This window comes from Tachyglossus aculeatus, chromosome 4, assembly GCF_015852505.1.
Source record: "Tachyglossus aculeatus isolate mTacAcu1 chromosome 4, mTacAcu1.pri, whole genome shotgun sequence".
Classification (NCBI taxonomy): Eukaryota; Metazoa; Chordata; class Mammalia; order Monotremata; family Tachyglossidae; genus Tachyglossus; species Tachyglossus aculeatus.
Genome location: NC_052069.1, coordinates 61153087 through 61169990, shown reverse-complemented (window position 1 = coordinate 61169990; position 16904 = coordinate 61153087). Strand labels below are relative to the sequence as shown.

Sequence of the window (16904 nt, the reverse complement as noted above, 5' to 3'; positions counted from 1 at the left end):
AAGCACTGGGGTAGATACAGGATAATCAAGGCAGATACAATTCCTGTCTTTCATTCATTCATTCATTGTCGTATTTATTGAGCGCTTACTGTGTGCAGAGCACTGTACTAAGCACTTGGGAAGTACAAGATGGCACCATATAGAGACCGTCCCTACCTAACAGTGGGCTCACAGTCTAGAAGGGGGAGACAGAGAACAAAACAAAACGTATTAACAAAATAAAATAAATAGAATAAATATGTACAAATAAATGGAGTAATAAATACCTACAAACATATATACAGGTGTTGTGGGGAGGGGAAGGAGGTAAGGCCGGGGGGATGGGGAGGGGGAGGAGGGGGAGAGAAAGGAGAGGGCTCAGTCTGGGAAGGTCTCCTGGAGGAGGTGAGCTCTCAGTAGGGCTCACTGTCTAAATTGGAGGGAGAACAGGTATTGAATCTCCATTTTAAAGATGAGGAAATTGAGGCTCAAAGAAGTGAAGTGACATTACCCAAAGTCATACAGCAGGCAAGTGGTGGAGCTGGGATTAGAGCCCAGGATCTCTGACTCACGGGTTTGTTCTCTTTCCACTGTAGAAACCACCATCCCATCTATGCTGTAAGCCTTGCCCCCACCTCACATCACCTCTGGTTGAATTCCCTAAGGGATTTGCCCGTTACAGTTAACACTGGCAATAGCCTCCAAGTGGCTGTGTTTCCAGGCTTATGATCCTGGAAAGGACCCAGGCACATCTCTGGGCATGTCACTCCCCTCCTCAAAAGTCTCCAGCGGCTGCCTATCAACCTTCGAATGAAGCAAAGACTCCTCACTCTTGGCTTCAAAGCTCTCCATCACCTCGCCCCCTCCTACCTCACCTCCCTTCTTTCCTACAGCCCAGCCCACACTCTCCTCCTCACTGGGCCTCGTTCTCGCCTGCCCTGCCATTGACCCACCTGGCCCATATCCTAAATAATAAATAAATGAATAATGTTGGCATTTGTTAAGCGCTTACTATGTGCAAAGCACTGTTCTAAGCGCTTGGGGGGATACAAAGTCATCAGGTTGTCCCACGTGGGGCTCACAGTCTTAATCCCCATTTTACAGATGAGGTAACTGAGGCTCAGAGAAGTTAAGTGACTTGCCCAAGGCCACACAGCAGACATGTGGTGGAGCCGGGATTCGAACCCATGACCTCTGACTCCAAAGCCCGTGCTCTTTACACTGAGCCACACTGCTTCTCCTACCTCTGGACTGGAATGCTTTCCCTCCACACATCCACCAAACTAGCTCTCTCCCTCCCTTCTAAGCCCTACTGAGAGCTCACCTCCTCCAGGAGGCCTGCCCAGACTGAGCTCCCCCCTTTCTCTCTCCTCCTCCTGCCCCCATCGCCCCACTCCCTCCTTCCGCTCTCTTCCCTTCCCCTCCTCACAGCACTTGTATATATTTGTACATATTTATCACTCTGTTTTATTAATGCTGTGTATTTAGCTGTAATTCTATTTATTCTGATGGCATTGACACCTGTCTACTTGTTTTGTTTTCTGCTTAGCACATAGTAAGCGCTTAACAAATGCCATCATTATTATTATTGTCTGTCTCCCCCTTGTAGACTGTAAGCCCACTGTTGGGTAGTGACCGTCTCTATATGTTGCCGATTTGTACTTCCCAAGCTCTTAGTACAGTCCTCTGCACACAGTAAGAGCTCAGTAAATACGATTGAATGAATGAATGAATGAATCTGCCATTTGTGTAGAGTTGCAGGCTGTGCAATCTGTAAGGATAAGGAAAGTAAAATGCAATGTGTTTGTCAGGTATCACCCAGAAAGCAGTGGCCCTTGAAAGCATTAAGTAGTTCAGAGTAATTGTTAAACTGAATAACCCCTCATTTCTTCACTTTCTGCCCTCTCTTCTGCTTCGCCTTTACACTTGGGTCTGAACCCCTGAAGTACTTCAACTCTCCCTACCCTTGCCCCTCATCACCCTTAGCACTCCAATAGTTTGATCTCCAACCTGAGTCCCACAACACTTATAGTTATGTCCTTTAATCAGTCAGCTGCATTTGTTGAGTGCTTACTATATGCAGAGCACTGGGAGAGTACAGTACAACAAGTGGTATACATATTCACTATCCACAAGGAGTTTATCATCTTAGTCTTGTACTCTGCCGCTTCCCCTATTTGTAATTTATTTTAATGTCAGTTTCCCTTTCTACGCTGTAAGATTTTCGAGGGTAGAAATCATGTCTGTCAAATGTGTTGCATTGTACATTCTAATAATACTAATTATAATAGTAATTGTATTTGTTTAGTGCTTACTATGTGCCAACTACTGTACTAATCGCTGGGGTAGATAAAAGAAAGTCAGGTCCCACCTGGGGATAACAGTCTAAGCAGGAAGATCAGGTTTTAAATCTCTATTTTGCAGATGAGGGAACTGAGGCACAGGGAAGTTAAGTGACTTGCTTAAGGTCACCCAGCAGGTACCATGACAGACCTGGGATTAGAATCCAGGTCCTCTGATTTTCAAGACCCTGCTCTTTCCACTAGCTCATGCTGCTCCAATGCCATTAGTACAGTGCTCTGCAACAGCAACAGTAAATTCTAACGATGGGTTCATTAAGCTTAGATAACACCTCAACTGGTGGCAACATTGTATCTTATAGTAAATCCTCAGAATGTGATGAGGGCTATCCCTCACCCGCACAAGGGGAGGAGATTGGGATGGATTGGATGGGATTGGATTGGGATGGAAGTGCCAGGAGTGGCCAGAATAGCAGACACAGGGCCCTTTTCAGCGGGGATGGGCTTTAGGCTGTTCTTTGGCCCGACTCCAGGAGGTAGCAGCCGCAGACCTAGAAAGGGCTGAGCTGGTGGCATGATCTGCTCTTAAGAGTAGGGAGTGGGAGAAAATTCCCGCCCTTCCCTTCTGTCCTGCTGACAGTGTGTGAGGGAGGCCCAGGGAGGGAAAGTCTGCCCCAGGACCTCTTAAATCTGCTCTGTACTTGGCCTTCCTGTGTATTTAAGAATCTAAATACAGAGAAGCAGCATGGCTTAGTGGAAAGAGCATCATCATCATCATCATCAATCGTATTTATTGAGCGCTTACTATGTGCAGAGCACTGTACTAAGCGCTTGGGAAGTACAAATTGGCAACATATAGAGACAGTCCCTACCCAACAGTGGGCTCACAGTCTAAAAGGGGGAGACAGAGAACAAAACCAAACATACTAACAAAATAAAATAAATAGAATAGATTTGTACAAATAAAATAGAGTCAGAAGACATGGGTTCTAATCATAGCTCCGCCACTTGTCTGCTGGGTGACCATGGGCATGCCATTTAACTTCTCTGTGCCTCAATTACCTCATCTGTGAAATGGGGATTAAGACTGTGAGCCCCACGTGGGACAACCTCATTAACTTTATCTACTCCAGCGCCTTGAACAGTGCTTGGCACATAGTAAGTGCTCAACAAATACCATAATTATTATTATTAAAGTGGGATTGCTAATGTTGTCATTGTACTGAGCACTGTGAGCATCTTCTGCATCGAGGAGAGCAGTTTTGACAGCCGCCTGATTCAATCAGGTAAAGATCTCTGGGGAACTGCCCTTTTCGAGCACTAATGCTTTATCACCAGAATTGAAATAGGAATGATTAACTTTGTACAATAGGATCAATGAGAATGTATCAGAGCAGAAAAATCAATGCCCATTAAATTAAGTGTAGAATGGCAGTGAGGCAAGCACACGGCACCTTGGCTAGACCTGACCTGTGTGTGGGATCAGTGTGCTATTGGCAGAGAGGTTTTGTTAAGAGTGTGGACACCAAAGGATGCTACTGCTTGTCTTTCTCTGTATTCTCCACTGCCCTCCCCCACCTTTTTTAAACTATGTCTGTTAAGTACCTATGTGGCAAACCCTGTTCCAAGTGCTGGGGTAGATATAAGCTAATCAGGCCTGATGCAGTCCCTAAATGGGGCTCACAGGAGAACAGGTATTGAATCCCCATTTTGCAGTTGATTAAACCGAGGCACAGTTAATTGACTTGCTCAAGGTCACACATTAGGCAAGGGGTGGAGCAACGCGGGTCCTCTGTCTTCCAAGCCCATGCTTTATCCACTAGCCCACACTGCTTCCCATCACATTATCCTTCCATTTTGCAATCCTTTTTCAGGGTTCTTCTTTCAATCCCAGGGATCACCTCAGTATGGAAGGAATCTTATGAGATTAACTAATCAATATGGTATTTGTTGAGTACTTACTGTGTACAGAGCACTGTAATAAGTGCTTGGGGGAGTGCAATAGAGTTCTGTTGCTTATACTACCAGAGCAAAGCCAGGTTTTGTTTTAAGCCCAGCTCTGCTCACCTTATTCTATGGAACTGATGCCTAGTGGAAAAAGCATAGCACTGGGAATTGGGAGATCTAGATTTGAGTCTCAGCTCTGCCACTGGCATAATGTGTGACCCTGGATGGGTCATTTAACCTCCTTGAGTCGTTTTCTTCACATGTAAAATGGAGATAAGATAGTTATCACTGTGTGACACAGGGACTGTGTCCAATCACATGACTTTATGCGTACTCAAGAGCTTAGCATGTAGCATTTAATAAATGCCATAAAAAGCCCCAGTGCTAGAGGATATGACTAGAAATATGGAAACATATGTGAGAATACTGTTTTGACGCTTTGGGAAATTGTTTTAACTGGATAAGATGAGAAAATCTAAAATCCTTGACTCCCTTAGGAATCTATTACATGCTAATGACTGTGGTCTACAACCGTGCACATGAGATGACAAGCAAATGGTTAGGAACTGCTTTTAATAATAATAATAATATTGGTATTCATTGAGTGCTTATGTTGTGCAAAACACTGTTCTAAGCACTGCAGGAGATACAAGGTCATCAGGTTGTCCCACATGGGGCTCACAGTCTTAATCCCCATTTTACAGATGAGGTAACTGAGGCACAGAGGAGTGAAGTGTTTTCAGAAGACAGGTCAGATGGGCATGTAGTTATCAGAAATATGATGACCCTCTTAGGGCAGTGGCCTTGGGAAGACCATGGAGCCAAAAGGGAGAAACCTATAGACACAGCATTGCAACAAAGGGTAAACAGTCTCTAGATGTTTGTGGTTCAGTAGGGATTGTCTGTCACACATTTATTTCCTGTCCAAAGTTAATGAAAACACAGAGGATTATGATGGCAATTACATGAATCCTATATTTGGACCCCAACTTAACAATGATTTTTGTCTCCTTGAATGACAATTGAATGGCAGAATGATTCACTTAACTCCTGGAACAATTTCCCTTAGTAAGCTATGTGCCAAAAAAACTGCAGAGAAGATCACAAGTTATCATACAGATTCTCCAAATGAGAGATGCCCTTTTTGACTTGACCGTAGACTGAGAGAATTTAGGATGATATGAAAGGTCAGTAAAGCAAAATAATTTCAGGGAGGATTTCCGTAGACTGAGATTGGGATAAAATGATAAGTACATGACTGAGCCCTCATTTCCTCTTCTATGTCACCCTAACTTGCTCCTTTTATTCACCATGCTCCCCTACCCCAGCACTTATATACATATCTGTAATTTATCAATTAATGTCTGTCTCCCCCTTTAGACTGTAAGCTTGTTGTGGGCAGGGATTATGTCTTTTATATTGTTGTATTGTAATCTCCCAAGCCCTTATTATAATGCTCTGCACATAGTAAGCACTGATTAAATACAGATGATTGATTGATAGAAAAAGAGAGTAGGGAAAGATAAGAAGCAGCCAGGGTAACAGAACAGAAAGCTGCAAAAAGACCTACATCACAAATAGATAATCATGAAGAGTGAAAGCTAGTCTATCTTATTAAAGAAATAGCATGTGCCGGCTTGGAAAATCTGGAAGCTGAACACATCAGGGAAATCCAGAGGTATTTGTATCCATAGTGAAAGAAGAATCACAGGAAAATATCAGCCTGAGATGGAGAGAGAAAACTATTCACTGAATACACTAAAATCTGGTAGGCCTTTACATTATTTTATTGATTCCAGTCTTAATAAAAAACAGTCAACTGAGATGGTGATGATGATGATTGTGGTATTTGTTAAGCGCTTACTGTGTGCCAAGCACTGTATTAAGCGCTGGTGTGGATACAAGCAAATCAGGCTGGACACAGTCCCTGTCCCGTTTGGGGCTCACATTCTCAATCCCCATTTTACAGATGAGATAACTGAGGCTCAGAGAAGTCAAGTGACTTGCCCAGGGCCACACAGCAGACCTGCGGCAGAGCCGTGATTAGAACTCATGTCCTTCTGACTCGCAAGCCCGTGCTCTTTCCACTAGGCCATGCTGCTTCTCAGTAGATTTAACCAATCTAACCAATAGACCTCATGAAATTGAGGGTACCAGGACAAACACAGTAGAGTGCATTTTAAGGTGGTACAAATAAATTATTTAGCTCTGTAACCATAATAATAATAGTAATGATGGTTTTCTATGCATAGATTCAAGACAGCCCTTGTCATGAAATGGGGCTCCATGCCTAAGAAAGAAAGAGAACTGGTTTTTTAAACCCATTTTACAGATGAGGAAACTGAGGCAAAGAGAAATTGACTAGCCCATTTAAAACACTTTTATGGTATGTGTTAAACACTATTCTAAGTGCCGGATTAGATACAGGATAATCAGATTGGACACAGTCCCTGTCCCACGTACATTTCACAGTTTGTCGGAGGAAGGAGGATTTAATCTTGACTTTACCATATGAGGTAACTGAAGCGTAGAGAAGTTAAGTGACTTGCCCAAAGTCACACAGCAGACTGGTGGCAGAGTGAGAATTAGAACCCAGGTCTTCTGATTCCCATGTTGATTTATATCCCAAAAGTTTTCCTTGAGAGCTTATAAAGCCTGTTAAGATGCCCAAAGGATAGACAAAGGAGATTATGCTGATGGTTCACAGAAGCAAAATAAAAAGACCAATCTCTCTTGTATACCTCCTTTTCTTCCAAGACTTTGAGCCTATTTAATGAATTTGTTTGTGGTTTGGTGCATCTTCACTCCTGGTGTGTCTGTTTCCAATCTCTTTTCCTGACTTAAACTCTCAGATTGTGAGTGCGTCCCCCACCCCTGATCTCCCACACCCAAGAAATAATAATAATAATAATGATGGCATTTATTAAGTGCTTACTATGTGCAAAGCACTGTTCTAAGCGCTGGGGAAGGTACAAGGTGATCAGGTTGTCCCACGGAGGGCTCACAGTCTTAATTCCAATTTTACAGATGAGGGAACTGAGGCACAGAGAAGTTAAGTGACTTGCCCAAAGTCACACAGCTGACAATTGGCAGAGCCGGGACTTGAACCCATGACCTCTGACTCCAAAGCCCATGCTGTTTCCACTGAGCCATGCTAACAGGGACTAGGTCTAATACCCACCAGTGTATACTCTTCCAGTGCTCAGTACAAAGCTCTGCACATAGTAAGTACTTAATAAGTTGTATTATTACAACTATTATCTTGTCTATCTCACTGCCATCCTGCCTTTGGCCTGCAATGCCCTCCCTCCTCATATTCGGTAGACAATTACTCTCCTACTCTTCAAAGACTTATTGAAGGCATATCTCTTCCAAGAGGTCTTCCCTGACCAAACCCTCCTTTCCTCTTCTCCCATTCCCTTCTGCATTGCCTTGACCTTCTCCCTTTATTCATTCCCTCTCCCTGCTCCACAGCTCTTGTGTACATATCTTAAATTTAGTTACAGTAATGTCTGTCTCCCACCCTAGACCGTAAGTTCATTATGGGCAAGGAACATGCGTTTGTTATATTGTAGTCTCCCAAGTACTTGGTACAGCGCTCTGCACTCAATAAGCACTCAATAAATATGATTGAACAAATGAATCCTATAAAATACAGAATCCTAAAAAATATTAAACCCTAATGAAGCAAATTAAGCCCATAAAATTAAACATTTTACTTTCCCAAGTGCTTAGTACAGTATTCTGCATAGAGTAGGCACAGAATAAATACTTTTGATTGGAAGTACTCCCAAACTCACATTCTCAGTGAACTTATGGTTCTCTTTTATCCTGACATATTTGTGCTACTTAGAATTTTTGTTGGGGGAAGTGAAATTGGAAAACCAAAAGCAAGGAGGGAAAAGAATCATTTTAAGTAAGCAAAGCCTCGGGCAATGTTACATCCCAGCTTAAAACTGGAAGTCCACTTCTGCGCATGACTGACTATCAAGAAATAAGTGACTCTTTTTGAGCAAAATCTTCATAGAGATAAGGAAGAAAAAGAGAAAACAGTGGCAGTTGCAAAAATCAAATACTAAAGAGTGCAGTTTTGTTCATACAACATTACTGTGTGTAGAGCATTTGGGAGAGTTCGACAAGCATTAGTAGAATTGATACTTGCACACAAGGAATTTAAGGTCTACTCTACTGAAAATGGTAGAATATAAGAATATTGTAATAATTATGGTACTTGTTAAGTTCGTAGGCAATGCAGAGGGAAGAGTGGGTAGAGGGAATGAGGGCTTAGTCCGGGAAGGTCTCCAGGAGAAGATGGGATTTTTAGAAGGGTTTTGAAGGTGGGGAGAGTGGTGAAATGTTGGATATGAAGGAAGAGGGAGCTCCAGTTCTGTAGGAGGATGTGAGCAAAGAGTCGATGGCAGGATAGGTGAGATGGAGGTACAGAAAGAAGGTTGGGGTTAGAGGAGCAAAGGATGAAGATTGGGTTTGTAGTAGGAAATAATTGAGATAAGGCAGGAAGGAGAGAGCTCATGGTAAGAAGTTTCTGTTTGTTGCAGAGATGTCTGTTTGTTGTAATCACTGGAGGCTTTTGAGGCATAGGATGTTATGGACTGAATAGTTTTTCAGAATAATGATCCAGGTATCAGAATGAAGAATGGACTGGAGAGGCAGGAAGCTGAGAGCTCATTAATGAGGCTGATTCAGTACGTTGCCTTCTCAGCCACACAAGCACTCAGAGGTGAATTTCACTATCCGTGATGTCTCTGAATATGGAGGACAATCATGTGTACCTATCTGTCTATATCTATATGGATATAGCTTGTTCCTCTTCCTGCTCTTTGTAAATAATTTTTGCCTGTCTGTCTTCCCCATTAGAGTTTAAGGGTAGGAACTATATTTAACTTTCATATAATTTCCTAAGGGCTTAACACAGTGCTGTGCATTCAGTAGGTGCTCAGTAAATACCATGGAGTAATTATAGGAAGTACTGAACTAAGTGTTTGGGAGAAGATAGGGTAATTAGCACAAGGTTCCTGATTCACAGAGGGTTCTTTAGGTAGAAGGAGGTGGGGCAGGTACAGAGAAAAGTCAACAAGAACTACACACTAACAGGGTTAACTCAACCATTAAAAAGTACCAAAATGGCAACGGTATTGGGGCATGAGTGGTCGATCCTTGGGCTCCTGGATTCCTCCCAAAGAAGGGCAGCTTTGCATAGCCAGACTTCTCAGTGTTCTTAATGCTTTTACCAAGGGGCAGGGGGTGAGGGCTTCTCTCCCACAGTGCAGGGCAGCATGGAGGGGGCTTCCTCGTGGTTCTCAGACCTCTGGTTGTTAGAGAGAGCTTGGGCTGTGGAGTACGGAACTTCTGCTCACTGGCTGCTCTTGAGGGGGAATGGGGTGTTTTTCCATGCAGTTAGGCCTGAGGGCTGGAGTGGGTTCCCATCAATCAACAGTATTTATTGTGCAGATTGCTATACAAAACCCTTGGAAAGGTACAAGAGAGTTGACAGGTGCAATCCCTGCTCTCAAGGAGCTTAGGGTCTAATGACGGAGATTGACATTAAAATAAATTTCTGGTAAGAGAAGCAGGAACTAGTAGCCAAGAAATATGCCAAAGATTAATGTTAGGAAGACTTGCTATGAAAAGCCTGGAAAAAGTCATGAAATGTGTTGACAAAAATACAAATAGTCAACTCTATGGTGTTTCCAGTGGCAATGTATGGATCTGAAAGCCGGACAGTGAAAAAACAGGATGGAAAGAACATCGATTCTTTTGAAATTCGGTGTTGGAGAAGGCTTTTGCGAATGCCATGGACTGCCTGAAAGACAAACAACTGGATTTTGGAGCAAATTAAACCAAAGTGGTCTTTGGAAGGCAAAATGACTCAACTTAGAGTAGCTTATTTGGGACACATAATCAGAAGGACTAATTCCCTGCAGAAGGCACTAATGCTAGGAAAAGTCCAGGGAAAATGTGGAAGAGGCAGACCAGCAGCTAGATGCACAGAGACCATAACAACGATAGTGGAAGAACCATTAGAAAGGTTGCGGATTGTGGCAGAGGACAGTACATTCTGGAGAAAGTGTATCCATGGAGTCACTATTAATCGGAAATGACTCGATGGCACTTAATAATAAGAGAAGCAACTGAGAATAAGGCTACGTATAAGAGCTGTAGCGGTGGGGATGGTCGGGTGGAGAAATAGCTCAGTGCTGAAGTGGGGTGGTACTGAGTGCAGGGGTGACACACTGGGGAGGAAAAATAGGGTAGGGAGATGAGAACAGTCTGGGAAGGCTTCCTGGGGGAGGATATGGTTTCAGTAGGGCTTTGAAGATGGGAAGAGAGATGGCATGTCAGATATGTAAGGGAGGGAGTTCCAGGCACATGGGAGAGCCTGAGCGAAGGGTTAAATGGTGGGTAAGGCTCTCTGCCTCTGTTGGCCAGCAGAACACCGAGCCCTCCTCAGTGATAGGGCCAAGAATAATTCCTTGGAAAATATTATCATTGTAAACAAATGGACCAATGCTGTCTGGTGTCTTTATATCAGTTTGTGACATCTTGAAGCACCTAGAGCCAAGAGCATCTTAGAGAGCAAATGCTTGAAGCACAGGTTCTTGAAACAACAGTCATTCATCCCTATTATCAGAACTGATCTCCTTTCTGGGAAATCTGGGAAGCAACCCTTCTCCCATCCTGCCCCTCTGCTACACTCCGGTGCCGTTTTTCCTGGCTGGGCATGTGGGTGACAGGAGTGTTTATTTCAGTTCATGGGAACTAGCACTTGCAAATAAGGAACAATGGAGAACGCCAAAAACCTCTCACAGGTCTTCCGCCTACTGCTTTGGCACCCGTTGCTCCACTTCATTCCTGAAAGGTCAGCTTCCAGGAGGCCACTAAGAGTCCCAATAAGTTTATCTCTATTTAAAAAATTGTTTTGATTATTGAAAACAATTCCATGTAACCGTTTGTACACTACAGGTGGTAAAGTGAAATGTTTGAAATTTAATGGCATTGATTTAACGTAAGATTTTGGTGGCTCATAATGAAGGATTTCTTGGCTGAGAGAGCATTAGACAGTGGAAGGGTTTGGAGGCCCCAGTTGTATAAGAAAAGTATAGATAACCAGGTGGGATGGGTTTGATATTCATTTTCTGGGAGGCAGGGGGCTGGACGAGATGACCTCTCAAGGTCACACACACCTCTATTAGTCTGTGTTTCCATTATGTGGGAGAAATTAAACCAGTAAAAAAGTATTGTGCCATAAAGTATGTAAGCAATAGAGAAAAATAAAACACATTAGGATCTTTAAAGCCATTGTAGATACAACTGACTGTTCACTTCTGACTTGCCACGGTCCCTGAAGAAATTCCTTGATGAGTTCATTATAGCGATAATAATTATAGAAAATTGTATTGCGTGATGGCGTGTGCATAAAGAAGGCATCCTTTCCCAGTGGACTGACAATACCAAGCAGAAAAACAAGATTACATATAAAGGAAGAATGAGGGAGCACATTAATTATATTTTCACTGGCAGTTATCTAAGTCTTTTTCTCAAGAGATTACTTTCCAAAAATTCTTCTGAGACTCAATTTTTTATTTCATTGTTTCATAAGATTCTTTTCTTCTTCACCAAAGGAAATGTCTAGAGAATAATTTTCTTGTCATTTCTTTAGATTGTTCAGACTTTAGACTGTGGGCGTGAGAGAAACTGTATTCTGTCCTGCAGTTCTGTTAAGTGACATGGGATTTTGTTATGATATTCATTAACCATTATTAAGTGCCATGCACTGGGGTAGATACAAGATAATGAGTTCAGGCACAATGACTTTCTCCAAATGAGCTCACACTCTAAGTAAGTAAAGCAGGAATCCCTTTTTAGACATAAGGAAACTTAAGTCACGGAGAGATTAAGGGACACTTGCCCAGGGTCTGACGTGAGACTCGTGGTAAAGCTGAAATTTGAACTCAGGTCTCCTGAATTCCAGTCCCATCTTCTTTCCATTATAATAATAATAATAATAATGGCATTTATTAAGAGCTTACTATGTGCAAAGCACTGTTCTAAGCGCTGGGGAGGTTACAGGGTGATCAGGTTGTCCCACATGGGGCTCACAGTCTCAGTCCCCATTTTACAGATGAGGTAACTGAGGCACAGAGAAGTTGAGTGACTTGCCCAAAGTCACACAGCTGACAATTGGCGGAGCCGGGGTTTGAACCCATGACCTCTGACTCCAAAGCCCGTGCTCTTAGATTAGCTTGTCTCTCCCTAGTCTCTGTCTCCTTAAAGTTCTCGATCTTCTAGACAACTGCTAGAGCAAATTTTCTAAAATAAAAACTAATGGCTCAATGTTGGCAGCTCAAGTTAAGTCATTGTGAGGTTCTCAACCACACCAACTATTGATTCAACTGCAAAGCTGTCACCTGGAGAAATTTTTTGATTGGAAAGTGGGAGATGGGAAAGGAGTACATAAGTTGGGGATGGATTTCCACAGGGAATCGCTGTCTGATTGAAGTCTATGTCTGACTTTAGACAAACCCCACATCCCCATCAAGTGGCCTTCGTCTCTGGAGATGAGTGTCCCCAAAGCACCAAGGTTGATCTCTGAAATCCATGGTGGTAGGTAGGCACCGTCTGAATGGGGCCGACCTCCAAGGGTCGTGACAGAAGATGGATTCAGAGTGATTGCAGGGAAGCAGCAGGGATTCAATAAATACGTATTATACATATAATACACAAATACATAAATACATATACATGAATCGTATTTAGAGAAGCAGCATGGCTCAGAGGAAAGAGCATGGGCTTTGGAGTCAGAGGTCATAGGTTCGAATCCCAGCTCTGCCACATGTCTGCTGTGTGACCTTGGGCAAGTTACTTAACTTCTCTGAGCCTCAGTTCCCTCATCTGTAAAATGGGGATTGACTGTGAGCCCCCCGTGGGACAACCTGATCACCTTGTATCCCCCTCAGCACTTAGAACAGTGCTTTACACATAGTAAGCGCTTAACAAATACCATTATTATTATTATTATAAGTGTATAAGTCCAATCCCATTCTGAGCAATCAGAGAGGATGGTAGCGCTGCCTAGGTGAGTCTAACCTTGTTATCAGTTGGTAGGTGGGCAATGAAGGGGAATTAGGGAAACAGCGTGGCTCAGTGGAAAGAGCACGGGCTTTGGAGTCTGAGGTCATGGGTTCTAATCTTGACTCCGCCACTTGTCAGCTGTGTGACTTTGGGCAAGTCACCTAACTTCTCTGGGCCTCAGTGACGTCATCTGTAAAATCTAGACTGTGAGCCCACTGTTGGGTAGGTACCATCTCTATATGTTGCCAACTTGTACTTCCCAAGCGCTTAGTACAGTGCTCTGCACACAGTAAGCGCTCAATAAATACAATGGAATGAATGAACAAATACCGTAAAAAAAAATGAGTCTATCAGTGATTTAACATGCATTTTGGTAAATCAATAATTGAACTCCGCTGACTGACTTCTTGTGTTTCCACTGACTCTCTCTTGACAAAAGGGATGTTTTTTCCTTTTCTTTTTTTTCCCTCTTTGTCAGCTGTAGCAGTCACAGTTGCTGCAGTCTCTTGCAATCACTGTTGACCCTGGGCCTGGGACTGGTCAGTTTATCTAGACTGTAAGCTCACTGTGGGCAGGGAACGTACCTGTTTATTGTTGTATCACACTCTCCCAGGTGCTTAGTACAGTGCTCTGCGCCCAGTAAGTGCTCAATAAATACAACTGACTGACTGAAGCCATCGCCAGATCTGCTATCAGCGCTATCATCATCATCATCAATCGTATTTATTGAGCGCTTACTGTGTGCAGAGCACTGTACTAAGCGCTTGGGAAGTACAATTTGGCAACGTATAGAGTGCTATCCAGGTGAAAGATATGATGGCATAGGACCATGCTACTGGGTCTTTACTGGTTTGTCTGGGCAGCAGTGGTGAAAGTGGAGGGTGGTTGTGGTAGCTGCAGCAGTGATCACAGGTCGTGTGAGCCCACTGTTGGGTAGGGACTGTCTCTATATGTTGCCAACTTGTACTTCCCAAGCGCTTAGTACAGTGCTCTGCACACAGTAAGCGCTCAATAAATACGATTGATTGATTGATTGATCTCTCTTTTGCATACCTCCTCTCTCGCACAAACATACAGCTGCATCAGGGTAGAGCTCTGCATGGCCTTCTCTGATGAGCTAGCCAGTTCCAGGTTGGACATAAATTAATCAATCATGTTTGTGTAGTGCTACAAACTATACCAATATATCACGTACTCCATTCGATGCTTGGAAGCATACAGCCGTGACAAGTAGCATGGCCTAGTGGATAGATACTGGCTCTGGGAGTCAGAAGGACTTGGTTCATTCATTCAATCGTATTTATTGAGCGCTTACTGTGTGCAGAGCACTGTACTAAGCGCTTGGGAAGTACAAGTTGGCAACATATAGAGACGGTCCCTACCCAACAGCGGGCTCACAGTCTAGTAGGGGGAGACAGACAACAAAACAAAACATATTAACAAAATAAAATAAATAGAATAGTAAATATGTACAAGTAAAATAGAGTAATAAATATGTACAAACATATATACATATATACAGGTGCTGTGGGGAGGGGAAGGAGGTAAGGCGAGAAGGGGGAGAGGAAGGAGGGGGCTCAGTCTGGGAAGGCCTCCTGGAGGAGGTGAGCTCTCAGTAGGGCTTTGAAGGGAGGAAGAGAGCGAGCTTGGCAGATGTGCGGAGGGAGGGCATTCCAGGCCAGGGGGAGGATGTGGGCCGGGGGTCGACGGCGGGACGGCAGGACTTGGTTCTAATCCCAGCTCGCCCACTTATCTTCTGGGTGACCTTGGACAAGTCACTTCACTTCTCTGGGACTCAGTTACCTCATCTGTAAAATGGGGATTAAGACTGTGAGCCCCATGTGGGGCAGGGGCCTGTTCAACCTGATTAGGTTGTACCTACCCCAGTGCTTAGTACAGTGCCTGGCACGTAGTAAGTGCTTAACAAATACCATAACAGAAGTATGTTCACTGCTCTCAGAAAGCCTACAATTATTCACACATAGTTTAAGCCAGAGGAAGAACTAGTATAAAGCAAGGCGCAGTATCAGCCCATCAGGTTGAAACAGCTGAACTATATACAAATAAAAATATACGTATAAGCAGGACAGGACACATATTGAATATTGAAGACAGGATACAAGTGCTGAGAATAGATACACAAATATCTTGGCTGTACATTTGGCAAAGCTCAAGGGTTAACTTTAAACAGCGGGAAGTTAGGGGTTGAGAAGCATTTACTTATGCCTATTTTTCTTCCACAACAAGGTGAGTGCTTGGGAAATGACAATTATAAAATGTCATTTATAATTCTGTTCTTTGTCAAGGCATTAATATCGCTAAACAGGTTCCAAAAACATCATTATCATCATTCGTATTATTTGGATTCTCCTACGTGCAAAGTTTTACATAAGTCCTAGGGCAAGTACTAGGTGCTTGGGGAAAATACAGAGATCTGAATTTATATAACTAAGGCTGAAGTTACACGTTAGTGGGTAGAAGTGAAACTTAATGGATAAACCCTTTTAGAAGGCAGTAGAATTAACAGCAGGGAGTAGGATGGGTTAGTAATTTGAAGATGAAGGGAGGAACATGGAGGCAGAGAACTGGGGGTGCGGAACCAGGGGCAAAAAATAGACTAAAATCCGGCTGGAAGATGGTGTTGAAAATAGCTGATGAAACAAATCTGCTGTGCTGATATTTTGCGGGAGGAAAAAGCAATTTGGAAAACAGTAATCCTGAAAGAGATCTTCTACCAGCTCCCTCTCTGCAGGAAGCTTATGTTCAAGCAGCGTGGCTCAGTGGAAAGAGCCCGGCCTTTGGAGTCAGAGGTCATGGGTTCAAATCCTGGCTCCGCCAATTGTCACCTGTGTGACTTTGGGCAAGTCACTTAACTTCTCTGTGCCTCAGTTACCTCAGCTGTAAACTGGGAATTAAGACTGTGAGCCCCATGTGGGACAACCTGATCACCTTGTATCCCCCCAATCAATCAATCAATCAATCATATTTATTGAGCACTTACTGTGTGCAGAGCACTGTACTAAGCACTTGGGAAGTACAAGTTGGCAACATATAGAGACGGCCCCTACCCAACAGTGGGCTCACAGTCTAGAAGGGGGAGACAGAGAACAAAACAAAACATATTAACAAAATGAAATAAATAGAATAGATATGTACAAGTAAAATAAATAAATAAATAGAGTAATAAATACGTACAAAGGGGGAAGGGCTTTGCGTATAGTAAGTGCTTAATAAGTGCCATTATTATTATTATTATGATGATGATGATGTTCCCAGACTGATGACTGCCCTTATAGGAGGTGAAATGTAGAGTGTTTTTCCCAAGAGCACAAACCTTGCAGGACAAGATTGCTTTAGGGCACTATTATATTTATGACAGCCAATTGCAAATAAAAGTGATTTCAGAATGAGAGTGAACAACCAACAAAGCAAGACCTTCACCCAAAAGTGAAGGAATGCAACCACAGCCCACATTGGTGATGGAGCTCTCAGTTTGTGGCTCTAATGTCATGAACTCCATGGGGATTATTCCAAGGGTCATGTCAGTCGGTCTGAACTAGTCAAGGGCTTCAGGGGCTGGCTTTTGGT

The 16904-nt window shown here is 43.2% G+C and overlaps 1 protein-coding gene across 4 annotated transcripts in view; it reads left to right on the top strand.

Moving 5' to 3' along the window:
• The window catches only part of VAV3 (vav guanine nucleotide exchange factor 3), a 360450-nt gene that overhangs the window by 59113 nt on the left and 284433 nt on the right, over positions 1-16904 (top strand). The gene's annotated exons all lie outside the window — the stretch shown is intronic.